Source organism: Pteropus alecto, unplaced genomic scaffold, assembly GCF_000325575.1.
Source record: "Pteropus alecto unplaced genomic scaffold, ASM32557v1 scaffold42, whole genome shotgun sequence".
In the NCBI taxonomy this organism is placed as follows: Eukaryota; Metazoa; Chordata; class Mammalia; order Chiroptera; family Pteropodidae; genus Pteropus; species Pteropus alecto.
Genome location: NW_006434825.1, coordinates 11,596,119 through 11,609,675, shown reverse-complemented (window position 1 = coordinate 11,609,675; position 13,557 = coordinate 11,596,119). Strand labels below are relative to the sequence as shown.

Below are 13,557 nucleotides of genomic sequence, written 5' to 3'. Positions count from 1 at the left end.
TGGTTTCAGGGGCCATGTTCTCGCTCAACGGTAGCCTGTTTATTTCACTTGTTGAACATTCACAACTGAAACAGAAGACAAAGCTTATCTGGGAGTCAACTTGCTAGTGCTACTGCACTGATTGGAGGCTGCCTCTCAAGCATATGCTGTCCCTCTCTGCTTTCTATAGCCTGAATAACACTTTTGCTGGCATACGGCAACCTAATGCCTCACTTCCTTGACTATATCCCTGAAAGCAGCTCAGAGTTACACTGTCTTTGGAGCAGTCCTACAGTCTTTTATCACTGGGAATAGCAGAAAGGGTGGGAATCTGTGACAAGTCTATCACCTTGAATAAATGTTATAAAAAGGAATAAATCTCTCTCTCTCTCTCTCTCACACACACACACGCACAGTAGAATTTAGACATCTAATAGGAAATAGATGGACTTTGGGGCACATTCTACCTGGGCAGTGGTTCCCAAACCTGGTTGGTATCAGAATCACCTGGTGAGCTTTTAAATACATAGATCCCAGAGATTCTGATTCATTAGGTCCAGAGTGGGAGAGACTTTATTTCAAAACGTCCCCAGGGTGGCTCCATAGTATAATGGTTAGCACGTCTGCTTTATATGCAGAAGGTCCTGGGTTCGTGGCTCACCAGACCATACCTCGGGTGCGCGAAGCCCCAGGTGCATGCCGTGAGTGTGTGGGGGGAGACACCCCACCTTCAGAGATCCAGTTCTTAAAAGAGAAACGGCAACATCCAAAGGTCAGGGGTGGAGGTGGAAGGGAGAGGGTGGAATTAAAGAGAAAACAAACAAACAAAAAAAAGTCCTCAGATGATTCTGATACAAAATCTCTGCTGACTGTGGCTTAGAAGTGACTGACCTAAAATACAATAGTTATTCATCCTAAATATAGGTCTACATAAATCCAAGCTACTCAAATACTCACGGTTCTCTACTATGAGAATGTCTGGTTCATTCTTTAAAACAAATAACTTTTGCTTATGAAAATAAATCTACAATGTCTATCTCAAAACTAACATGATTCCCATAAGCAGTAATGGAATGTATAATTCAAGAAAAAAGTTCTAAGGTTTAACCTCTATTATGGATACCATTAATACCAAAGCTCTCTCTAGATGGTATGGCATAAACTCAACACATGGCAGAAGGAAAAAGGAAAAAAAAAGAGAAATGGACTATAATAACAGAGTGAACTCATGCTTTGCAATGTGTTATCAGTGACCATGTGGCCACTGCTCTAGTGTCTCTATAACCCCATACTCATGAAGGCTATTTGGTAGAATAAAGACAATTTTTATTTGTTAAATGGTGTCCCTATAAGGTCAATGTTAAATTAGGAGCCGACAGCTTAAATTTAACAATGCACACCTGTACCAAAGGCATAATAATGGCAATAAAAAATGGCAACACATCTTGTCTTTGAATAAAGATCAAGAAATAGTTATATCAGTCTACGGCCTTACTACCCTGAATAAGCCTGATCCCGTCTGAACTCGGAAGCTAAGCAGGGTTGGGCCTGGTTAGTATTTGTATGGGAGACCACCTAGGAAGATCAGGTGCTATAGGCATAAAAAATAAAAAAAATAAGGGACCATAAGCTGACAAGGTCCTTGCAATCTGTGAGGTCAAACAAGAGTTGCCTTGCCTAAAAATTTAAAAAAAAAAAAAAAAGAAAAAGAAAGAAAGAAAAAAACAGTTATATCAAAAAAAAGTAAGGTATCTTTAATGAGTAAATTGTATAGTAGCATAAAATATGGACAATAGTTAAAGTGTTATTCCATAGACAGAACAAAAGAAATCTGAAAAAGGATATACACGTATAGGAACAAAGACACACAGAAGTTTCAACAACAAAAGAAACAATGTTACTTTGAATATCAGATTATGAAAACAAGTAATCATCAATTTGGTTACTCCTTAGAAATATGGAAACAAATATAGGGAAAAAGGAAATACAGTAGCTTGATCAAAAAATTAGAGAGGGATTATATATTTATAAAAGGAGAGAAGGAACAAAGGCCCTGTCTGACAAGGAGCCAGAAAGAAAAAAAAATTATAAAATTTATTCCCAAGAGGAAATCAAGTCACTATTATTTTATAGTCTCAACATATACTTACGACAAAAAATTTTAAAGTAGAAAGTTACAAGACATAAAACAGAAACACAAGAAATACTAAAACAATTGAGAGTATCCTCTATTATTAAGAATAGTTGTGTATCATACCTCTGTGAATATAAAATACCTGTATCTGCTTTACGATAGTGAATATGCTATGCTAGGGTTTACCTAAACAAGTAAAAAGCAGTGGGCAGAAATAATCTATAAATTTCAGTGGTTCAAATGGACTATACTAAAAATAGAGGTGCTAACTAACACCAGCCTCCAAGGATTGTCTGTTCTTATCACAGAGGAATCACTAAAGGATTCTGAAAAAGTCCTGGGTTATCCAGAAAGAGATAAATAAGCTCAACAGTCTTGGTATTAGATACCAAGGCTTTAATATCAGTGACAGCCAGAACCTATTCATACTTTGTACATATGGATAAACTTTAAAGTTGGTGATGGTATTTAAAAAAATTCTGACAAATACACACTGAAAATCTTGTGTCAGTGCATAGGTATAGTATACTCGAGGGCAGTAATGTATACTCTCCGTGTTGTTTTTGTATACCATTTTGCCTCTTAGCTTTATTTGTAAAATGAGGGGAGTGCCAGATGACTTCTAGCTTTAACAGCCTATGTATTTTTTACATTACCATTAGAAAAATTCCTATAGGTAAGAAGAGAATAAGGATCACCACTTTTCAGCTAAAAAAAAAAAAAAAAATCAGACTGACAATTTTAACAGCTGCATATAGTGAGTCTGTATACAAGAGTGAAGGAAAAGATGGTTTTCTAGCTTTGCAGTCCCCTTGTCTGTAACCCAGAAATCAGGCAGAAGTCTCTGAAACCTATTTAGATGAAGATGGCTAATGTATACCAACCACTCTACTGAGTGGCACTTATATCTGAAGTCCAAGAATTTTAGAGAAATTCCTGTCAGGCAAAATGCTACAAACATAAGATACAATCTACCTGACTGGCTCTGTTCTCCCTCCATTAGTTTATGTTTTAAACCAGAAGGCTGCTCAAAGTCAAGGTATAACCACTGTTTGCATAACTCCCCACCCACTGCACAGAGCATTAAGATAGCAGCTTTTTTCTTCAAAAGCCCTCAATAATCTAGGACATTCTAGGACTCTATTTCCTCCTTCCTTGTTGGGAAAGCTAGTGTATCATCTACCTCTTTCAAAATAAGAAACAGAAGATTTAATTTCAGTGTAAAAAATTCTTAGCAATAAATAGCTATATACTTGACAGGATAATCTCCTTAGCCATTAGCTAAGATGTATACTTATCTAGAAGTCCTAAATCAGCAACTATCTACTACTGAGAACATTCGAGAATAGGATCAAAAAAGGATTCAGAATAGATTAGGAAAAAAAAAAAAGACATTTCGAAATCTATTCTCTCAAATTCTATTCTCTCAAATTTAAAATTAACTTGGCTCTCACTCAAAGTCAATTTACTCTTGTCAGAAATAATTCAAACAATGAGGAATAAGAGAGGCAAAAAGCTAGAGCCAACAACAAGAAACTAAGGTCCTCAAAGAAAAAGGTTAGAAAACTTAACATCCAGCAATAAGAGAAGTACGTTCCCAGTAATTTGAAGTAAAAAAGGTATCTAACAGGGATAATGTTCATTAACATATAACATGAAGAAGGTTATAAAAGAAGATGGATAGGATTCCAAATTAGTTTAACAAAATAAAACTAGACAAACAGCGATTCTAGTGAATCTAGCGATTCAGCTGGCATTACACCTTGCCTGGACCAGTGCAGTGGCCTCCAACTAGTTTCCCTGCTTCTCCTATTGCTCCCTTATCACCCATTTTTTCACAGTGGCCGTAACTTTCTAAAATGTAAACTCATTCTGAGCAAGGACACTTCCCTTCTGAAACCTCCCATGCAAAACTCTTAGGCTGAAGTCTAAACCCTTTCACTAGGCCTACAGGGTACTGCAGGGGGCCCTATCAACAGATCTGTGTCCAGCCTCATACACTCTGCTCTAATCATACCAAACTGCTTTCAATAGCCAGAACATTTTAGGTTTCTCTTCTGCTGCTTCTCAGTCTTTGTACATGCATTTCTTCTTCTACGAATACACAAGCAATTCAACTCCTACAAATTTACCCAACAGACATTAGTATATGTGCCTTAAGAGCTATATGCAAGGATATCCACTAGAGTATCTTTCTCTAACAGCGAAAGACTGAAAAACAAATCAAATGTCCAGAACATGTATAGCATATTAATTGTGATTTTTAAAAAAGATACACAAATAAATGTTTATATATACATAGCATTTTCTCTGGAAGGGTATAAAAAAAAACTGGTAATATTTATTACATCTGGGGAAGAAAACTGAGGAATCAGAAGTGGATAGTTATCACTTTTCACCATTACCATTTTGTACTGTTTGAAATATTTCTCCCCATGTGCTTATATTGAATGTGATAATCATAGAATACTGGCATAGCACAATTACATTTTGTTTTAAAAAGTGTATTATATGTACATGCCCATTCATAAAAGCATAGGAAAAAACCCAAAAGGGAGCACACCAAACTATTATTAGTGTTTATCTCTGAGGAAAGAAATTAAAAAGGTTCTTTAGATTCTAGTATTATTCTACAATTACTAGATTTTTCCAAAGAATAAAACTAAACTTTACTTGGATGATACAAAAAAGTTTAAGACCAAGTTTAAGTGAGGAAAGTTGTAAGAATTATCTCTGCAACTTCAATTCCCTCTAACGCTTAGGCAGATATATGGCTGCCAGTACCCTCCTCCTGTTACTCTTCCTCATACCTGCACTTCTGCAAGCGTTGTAGCAAGGCTCTCCAATCCACCCAAAAAGTTTAGACTTTACTGCCAGAGTAAATTAGGCAAAAATTCCTTTTATTTCGTTATATTTATCAGAAAGCTTCTGTGTACCAGATTCTTTTCTTTTTAAAAATTATATAAAAATTGTATAAAAAGAATAAATTGTAAGTTGCCAGAAGCAGGGAGTGGGGGTGGGAGAAGTGGGTGAAGGAGGTATAAATTTAAAGGAAAAAAAAAAAAGAATCTTAACAGATGTGACATAACTTCATTGAAGGGAGTTGGGGAAACATTTACTTAAGTAACTTAGAAAATGAGTAGAGACTGTAAGACTAAGGACTAAAAGAACTATACATAAGTACTCTACTGTAGTTAATAAAGTCATTTCCTGTGGGAGTGTAGGTTAACAATTCTGATACCACTATACATGTATACTGTGTTTGAGCAAATAGCAAATAGATGAATAGTGGTAAAAAAAAAAAAAAAAAAGTTAAAATTAAAAAAAAAAAAAGAAAGAAAGAAAGAAAGAAAGAAAAAGGTGATGTGCCAAAGACAAAAGAGTAAACAAGGTCTACTCTTTCCATATGGACACATTCTGACATTCTTTTTTCTTTCGTACGTGATGTTATCTCTCTGCATGGATTATTCCCTACTTAATCTACTGAATTTGTACTCCCCCCAAAAACAGTAACAACAACTACAAACCCAAAAGCTTGGCTTGTCCAATGAAAACCCAGGCTTTCAATTATATTGCTTCAGCTAAAAGTTTATAGATTAATTCAGGAAGCAATATATTCTTGGTTCTCGGCTATAACTGCCTTCCACAAAACAAGGGAAAAAAATATATAATACAATAGAAGAAAACTTATATAAGCAAGACTAAATCTATAGGTTTATATAAACATTCTGGTTTATATCCACTCTCCTACCAATATATACACACATATTTACTCACATGAGATTACACTGTGCACACTATTTGATAATCTGCTTTATGCAGTATGTCTCAAATATCTCTCCATTTCAGTATTTTCCATAATGTACATTATACATATATAGCTATGTATAATGATTGCATGACATTCTATTATATAGATATATCAATTTAATCTATCCTCTATTGTTGAATAATGTTAGTCCCAATATTTGGTAATTCTGATTTAATAAAAAAAAAAAAGGGAGGGAGGGGAGACTATTTGTATTATAACTGTTATACAAACTATAGAAAACCAAGAAAAATCACCCCAAACCTAACCACCTTACCAACACTAGTTTTTTATTTTGTTTTGACTAGTGTTTTGATGTTTTTGCATTTCATTTTTTTCCCTTAGGCATTCATTCATTCAAACAATTACTTATTGAGTTCCTGCTATGCCCCGGGTTTTTACTTAGGTTTTTCTTTACTTTATTCCATAACAATTTTTTTTTGTACTATATTTTTAAAAAACTTCTCATAAGTGCTTTGCTGGTTAAGTCTTCCTCCCAATCAGCTCTTTTAAGTGGTTGTCAAACATCACTCCCAAAATTGGATGTGACCTTGTTTACTTATCTATCTCTACTGCTCAATAAATGTTCTGATTACTTGAATTTCCTCATCCATAAAGTCCCACTTTAGTTCACTTAACTCATTTGTTCAGTTAAATGTAAAATATGTACAATTACCAACTACTGCTAAAGTTTAAAGACCATCGCTTTACCTCTATATAGCACATTGTAGTTAGTTACATATGCAGTTGACCCTTGAACAATGTAGGGGTTAGGGGTTTGACCCCTGCACAGTCAAAAATCCGAGTGTTAATTTTTGACTTTCCAGTCAGCCTTTCCCATCTGTGAATCAAAAACAGTATTTTCAGTCCACGGCAGGGAATGCAAAAACACTGTTTTTGATCTGCAGTTATTAGAGCTAACGGTATTTATTGGGAAAAAAAAACCAACCCATGTATAAGTGGACCCATGCAGTTCAAACCTGTGTTGTTCAAGGGTCAATTGTATGTATTTCCCCCTTACAATACTCATTTAACTGCCTATAAACCTGTAACAAAGTATATATGTCAATTTGCAAATGAGGAAAGGAAGGCAAACTTGCCCAAGGCCATACAGCTATTAGGCTGCACAGCTCAGATCTGATGCCTTGATAAGATTAAAATAAAATTTTATGCTCCTTTTGTATCTCCTAATACACCTAGATGAAGGTCTCTCCACCAGAAAGCCTTTTCCAACATCTTTCACTAACGCCTGTAGCTGACCATCCCTCCCTGGACTCTAAACACACTTTTATCAGAACATCTACAACACTCATTTACAGATCTCTTGCTCCATACTTGACTTTTGCCCCATACTCGACTTCAAGACCCTCAAGAAAAAGATCCTTTTCTCATTCATCTTTGAATCCCTATTACCTAATGCAGTGGCTGGCACAAAGTAGAAACGCAAGTGTTCAAAGTATGATATAAGCACATTACAAATATTCAATAAACACTATAGATATTCAGAGCACATATAAATATCTGAATTGATCCAATTCATATCATTACAGAGAGTCACACTAAGGTATATCTAGAACCGATTAGGTTTAAATATAAACTTGTATTCAAAAAGCAGGCATTATCAACATAGAAAATGTAATTTTTAAGTGCCACTTACATTAAGAGTAATACATTAGTAACAATACTTAGTAATGGTAAAACACACAAAAGTTAACAGATGCCTTTCAATAATTATCTTTAGGAGTCACAAGGTCCACAGTTTAGGATTTAGCCATTTCATTATGACTACTTAATAAAGTGTGGGGGAGGGTAACAAAAATCAGTATAAATTGTTAATTACGCTCAAGTTAACATGACATTGTTTTAAAAATTGTTTTAGAAAATTTATAGTTTTAGAACTGATTCTGCTTACTGCTTCCCCCTTACAATTCTTATATCACTGGAATGGTCCTGACAATATTTCTGACTTGGTCCAACCATCTAAAACCATCTACCAATCTGTGCAGTGCTTACAGAAGTCAGGCATGTGTAGGAACATGTATGCAAGCAAACAAGCACCATATAATACAATTTAACTTCTATATTCCATAGTAGGATACTACAGGGTACAAAATAAGGAGCTGGATGGTAGAGCTCAAAAATATTGCTTCTCAAATGTTTCCACTGTAGTACCTATACAAAGAACACTTTCCACTCCCAGGCACCTCTGCCCCATTTTGTTGAAGACCTGTGTAATCTTAAGCCAGTCATACACAGTGCACATTATGCTCCTAAAATATATATTTAATATAAAAAATTTTTAATTACTTACCAGTTAAATTACTTAACTCACCGCCCCCTCAATGAGCACAATTGAAGCTCCAAGAAGCTGGGTCATGTTTATCTTGTGGCTTCAAGTACCCCGGAATCATATCACTTTGTACCCTAAGGGTATTCATATCCCAGTTTGAGAAACAGGGATTAAACTAGCCATAACACTTAAAAGTGACCAACATGTTCCTATGACCCCATTCCCCAAACTCTTAAGGCCAGTTTCCTCAACAGCTTTTCAAATCAATAATTTCTCTTTTTAGTAGTTTATTATTATGTACTCTTTGTCAAAAGTTCTAAAAGAAGCTGTAGGATACAAGTTAATTCTGGAATGACAGAAAACTAGCACAAAGACTTTGTCCTTCCCATCTACTTAAGTACCAAGATGCTCATTTAGAAAATAGAGATTGAAGAATAGTAGAGCTTTCATTCCTGTTCCCTTCCTCCTTTCCTGTTCTAGGCATAATGTACAAGAAATATCATAGTAGTCGCTTAGATGATTCATTCATATAAACTTAACTAATCTCTGCATTGGTAGTTCCTACCTCTATACTCCTTTTTGCCATTACACAAATGCAATGAAATGATTTTCACATTTTCTAAGGGATAAGAAAGATGTGCTTCCTGGTAGCCTGAGCAGATATACTTTTCACATCCAGAACCCTAGTTGATTGTTTATGAGATCCCAAAGCCTTAGTAGACCCTGACATTTGAGAAGGCTGTTTCAAGTACCCTGTGATGCCGGTTGTATTTTACAGGAGAAATTGTGGGATAAAGTAAAGTAACTCTTTCAAATTTTTAAAAGATTATTGATAATGACTGTAACTAACATTCTGATGCGAACATGGGCTAGGTTAACTCAATTAAGACAATTTTTATCCAGGATACCAGATTTCCCAAGAACAGGATTCCAACTATTCTTCATCAGAATTACAAATTGCCCCAGGCCATGGGCTTTCGAACTCATTTGCCAAGAGTCAAAATATATATTCCAGAGGTTTCTATAGAAAAGCAGCCGACATTTCCAGAGGGTTTTTTATGTATTGGCTCAGAATGGTATTTAATGCTTGACACACATTCTTAACCATGAGAATAGCCTCCTTAATTGATGGTATTATTTTACATATGAGGCCTGTAGGAGAAGAAAAGTAACTTGCTCAGAGTCATCCAGCTAGTGTAAGGCAGTGCAGGGTTTCAAAATGAGGACTTGCTATAAAGCCTGTATGCCCTCAATACACCCACCCTCCTGCAACTCCTATGCCCAAGAATGATTCAGCAAATCCTCCAACCCCCATAAGATTTTATTACTCTTATTTTTAAGGCCAAGAAACGGAAATAGTATTTACCTCTCCGTGGCTGCAAAGTCAGTTTGAGGAGGGAAAACAGAAGCCAGCTCTCAAGCCCCTGGTCAGCAAACTGTCCACTAGTGCATCTTGTTCTTTGGCCCCAAGTTTGTGATCATTCTAAAACAGAAGCACAAATCATTTTATGAACACTAACTACACACAAATGCACATATAGTGTGAAAAACAAACTGAGGGCAAGATGAAGACTGATGACAATGGAAAAGAAACAATATACCAGTTAATGTGTCACCTTACTAATTGAGCCATTCTATAAATGTCTATGAAGCCAATAATAAAACATTCAGTTATTTAAGACATTTGCTAATTATATAAAGGACTAAAATTTATGATTACCAAAATATTGCTCCATTGTGATCTTGTAACCAAATAATGGCACATGTATATATATTCAAACTATCAAAAAATTCTTATAGATACAGTATAATAGTCCTTTAACAGTTTATTTCCTTATCTTCAGCAGGTAGCAGTTTTACTGATTGAGCTACATTACGATTAAAGACTATTTTTCAGTTTAATAAGATAACTACGGGGGGAGCTTTCACTGACCTTTGAAAATACTAAAAGCGCAATAATGAAATGCTTTTTTCTTAGTAAAAAAATACCAGTTTTCTCCCTAAATTACAAATAAATGAAATGTCAAACTTTGAGCAATAGTAGAGTGGAACTTACCTCCAAGGGGAGGTGGGGGGGTGGGAGGAGACTAACTCTCAAGTGAAATGAAAGAGCTAAGTTTGAACTAAGCGTTTCCAAAGAATTTGGTATATGAGGTACAACTAAGAGAGAATCCACCTCATAATTAACTAAAGCCCGCAACTCTAAGCTGATAAAATACTTTCCTAGATAAAGCTGAAGTCTTCTCTGTTGAGAGGCAATTTATAACAACTTAGAGGACTAATGTATCTAGTGCAAAAACCACTTTTGTATTGGAATCTATATACTATCGCCAGCATGCCTCAAAAGGCATTAGATTTTATAACACTGAAATGTAAGGGTAACTAAAAATGAGAATCTAGTGCAGAAAAATCACTATTTTTGGAGTATGTGTCAGCAGTCTATTCGTAATGCCACACCTTTGCATTCAGTATTAATCACTGAGAAAATGCACAAAGATACTGCCAGGGAAGATCTGAAGGTAACGACTAGAGAAAGTTTAGGGATGTTTAAAAAAAGAAATATGGTATGCCAAATCTACATATTCAGTTGCAAACCATGGTTTCCAAGATATATATTATTTGTCATTATTGTTTTCTAAATCTGTATGCTCTTTCTCAAAGTATTAAATTATGACAAATCTTAGTTGTTTGAAAAGGAACCTAATTTTTAGTGAAAAAGCCTGAAGTCATCTGAAACTAAGATAGGTAAATAAGGTAGAGAAATGGTCAATTAAGTTTCTGGTTTAAAAAAATGAAATGAAACCTACAAAATAGATGCTGTGGAGTGAATTTAAGGCCAGCAGCATCCTAAAGCAAAAAACCAGTCTCTAGAGGAGACTTTCTGCTAGCAGGCACCATGGTGCAAGGCTCTGCCACAGGACTCCTCCTTAGGGCCCTCATTAACTACAGGTGACCCCCCACCACCCCCAAGGAACTCCTCAAGCCGCCCAGAAGTCTTAGATATGTGCCCTCATTTTTATGTGTTCTTTAAAGCAAAATCCCAGAGACCTTAGAATCTGAATGCATCTTAAAAACTTTACAGCTCCTACATTACCTCATGTTGGCTGAACGGATCCCTAAGATAACTTTTACAACTACTCTTAAATAAGCAGTACTTTCCTATGTGGACAAACAGTTCTGTTGTAATCTTCCTTATACTACTGATTTAAGTAATAAGTTCCTTTGGGTAACTTTCTATTTTCAATTTATTCTCTCTGTAGATTTAGTTTTCCAATAAAAACAAAGCATGAATCCTAGCAAAGAGGAAATCTCAAAAGGATAGCAACTCTGGGGACAAGGTCTATATCATTAAACAGTGTAAATGATATATAAGACCAAGAAATTGATGACTGCATATGGTACAACTGAACCAAGAAGCCAAAATATTGTCAGTGGAGCACAATGCTAACCTAGGAAAACAAGCTTTACTCCTGGCTCACTTACAGACTTGCTGCATTTTCATTTTTAACCCGTGTGGAGCTTATTTTAATAAGTAAAACATGCCACCTGCCATCCACAATTTCAAAAGTAAAACTGAAAATCACAAGAATGCAAAAAACTACACAAAAGGACTAACATATTAGACAATTAAGCTTGGTTCTACTCCCAAACCCGACATTGCATTAAGCTACTGCATTTAGTTACTTAGTGCAGTTTTATTCTGGAGGAGGAACATTTTGTAGGATTCAAAAAGGGGATGCTGAAAGACTACTATGAGGTAGACTGCTATAAAATCCTACAGATTAATTTCACGGTAGACCGGACAACTTTGTTTAGCACCAAGCTGTTTTAATTTCCTCATAAACTTAACGTAACTTTTCTTCTTCTAAAAAAAGTTAATCAAGACTTTCTCCTCTCCAAAGAAACCCGAGTTGTTACATCAACTGCTGCACCATACTATTATATTAAGGTACTAGAATATTTTTGAGGAAAGAGCAAAAAGAGAAAACTCTAGCAATTCAACAGAAAGCTTTTTAATGCTGTAAGACGACTTAGGAACAAAGTAAATTTAATATACATGTCCTATTTAACTTCTTTTGCCGTCTAGAGGGTACATGGAACTTTAACTTGATCTAAACTCAAAGAAAGCATGAAGACTATGCGAATGTTTACTTAATTCTGAACTCAGGGCTACAGGAAGTCAGCTACTAAAGGGTAGTTACATTAGGCGTAGATATTAATAAACCAACTACAGCTAGTGACCCAGGATTCAATTACAACATCAACCCTCAGATTTCACCGTATGGGCAAATTACCAGTGGAGTCAAGAATAAATTCATTCTGACCTACTGGCGGTTTAGATCGGGTTGCAGAATCCCAGAGAATTGCCTTCGCCTAGCCCTAGAGCATCAGGTACTAAGTACTGTACTAATTTAGTGTCAGGACATTTTAAAGCGCGAGGGAAACTCAAGGGTCGACTGCCCAATTTAGCCAGCCCATAATCCCGAATTCGGGAATTTGTCACGTCACTTGAGATCAGAGTGAAATTAAGTTTTGATCCCTTTGAGATCTCTTAGCGCACAAAGTCAGACTATCACACTGCAAGGGGAGGGCGACCCTGGCTCCAGAAAAACTACTTAGTGCGGAACTCGTGTATTTTCCGCCCACTGTGGGGAGCCGCACAGGTCCGGTCCCGCAAGGAGCCGGGGCGCGAGTTTGGGGGCGCAGCGGGGCCCGGTGGGGGCAGCGAGCGCGCGTCCCCCCGCCCGCTCAGGCGGCGTCGAGGCGCGAGCAGCTCAGCCAGCCTTGCAGAGGGAGCTCTCGGCAGCTCTGGGGTCCCTCTGCTCGCAGCCGCAGCAGCGCCGCCTGCGCCACTCGGTGGAGACGGAGACCAGCGGCGACGACGCGCGGACTGGGAGCGACCGCTGAGCAGCCAAGAAGGCTCGCAAGGCGGCCGGGTAGGTTCCGGGGACCGGGCGAGCTGGAGGATGGGCAGCCTGAGAGGCGTTGGCGAGGGCCTGGCACCCATACTGCACGGAGACCCAGTTGCGCGCGCGGCAGCGAAGGGTAAGGACTCTTGAGAGAAGCGGACGCGGAAGCCGAGGCCCGCGGATCGCCTCTCGGCTGAAGCCACCCGCCTCAGGAGGGGCGGAGGACAGAGGGCGGGCCGCGGCCGGGCGATCGGTCGGGCCAAGAAGCCGGCCTCGAGGGCAGAGACAAAGGAAAATGGAGTCGCCGGCGCGCGGGCCTCTGTTGTCGCCACTGCCGGAGGCCTAGCGGGCGGGTGTGTGTTGGGGGGGCCGGCCGGGCCGTGGCGGCGACGGGCAATGGCGGCGGCCGCGCCGCAGCAGGGACGGTAGAGGGAGA

The 13,557-nt window shown here is 37.7% G+C and overlaps 1 protein-coding gene, 1 long non-coding RNA gene and 1 pseudogene across 7 annotated transcripts in view; 2 read left to right on the top strand and 1 right to left on the bottom strand.

Moving 5' to 3' along the window:
* Positions 1–9,710, bottom strand: part of CTCF (CCCTC-binding factor) — a 37,012-nt gene extending 27,302 nt beyond the window's left edge. For 3 of the 4 annotated variants that reach the window (XM_015587702.2, XM_006909763.3, XM_006909765.3), the window contains exons 1-2: positions 9,578–9,707; positions 8,233–8,345 (exon numbers count right to left, since the gene is read on the bottom strand). The gene's annotated coding sequence lies outside the window, so the exon portion shown is untranslated. Of the gene's footprint in view, positions 1–8,232; positions 8,346–9,577 lie in introns of all 4 variants that reach the window. The other variant, XM_006909764.3, reaches the window with a different exon arrangement.
* Positions 1,461–1,579, top strand: LOC112478285 (annotated as a pseudogene).
* Positions 9,711–9,746: 36 nt separating the features above from the next.
* The window catches only part of LOC102898333, a 10,002-nt gene continuing 6,191 nt past the window's right edge, over positions 9,747–13,557 (top strand). For 2 of the 3 annotated variants that reach the window (XR_001516699.2, XR_001516698.2), the window contains exon 1: positions 9,882–13,257. This is a non-coding gene — a long non-coding RNA (uncharacterized LOC102898333). Of the gene's footprint in view, positions 13,258–13,557 lie in introns of all 3 variants that reach the window. The other variant, XR_003045727.1, reaches the window with a different exon arrangement.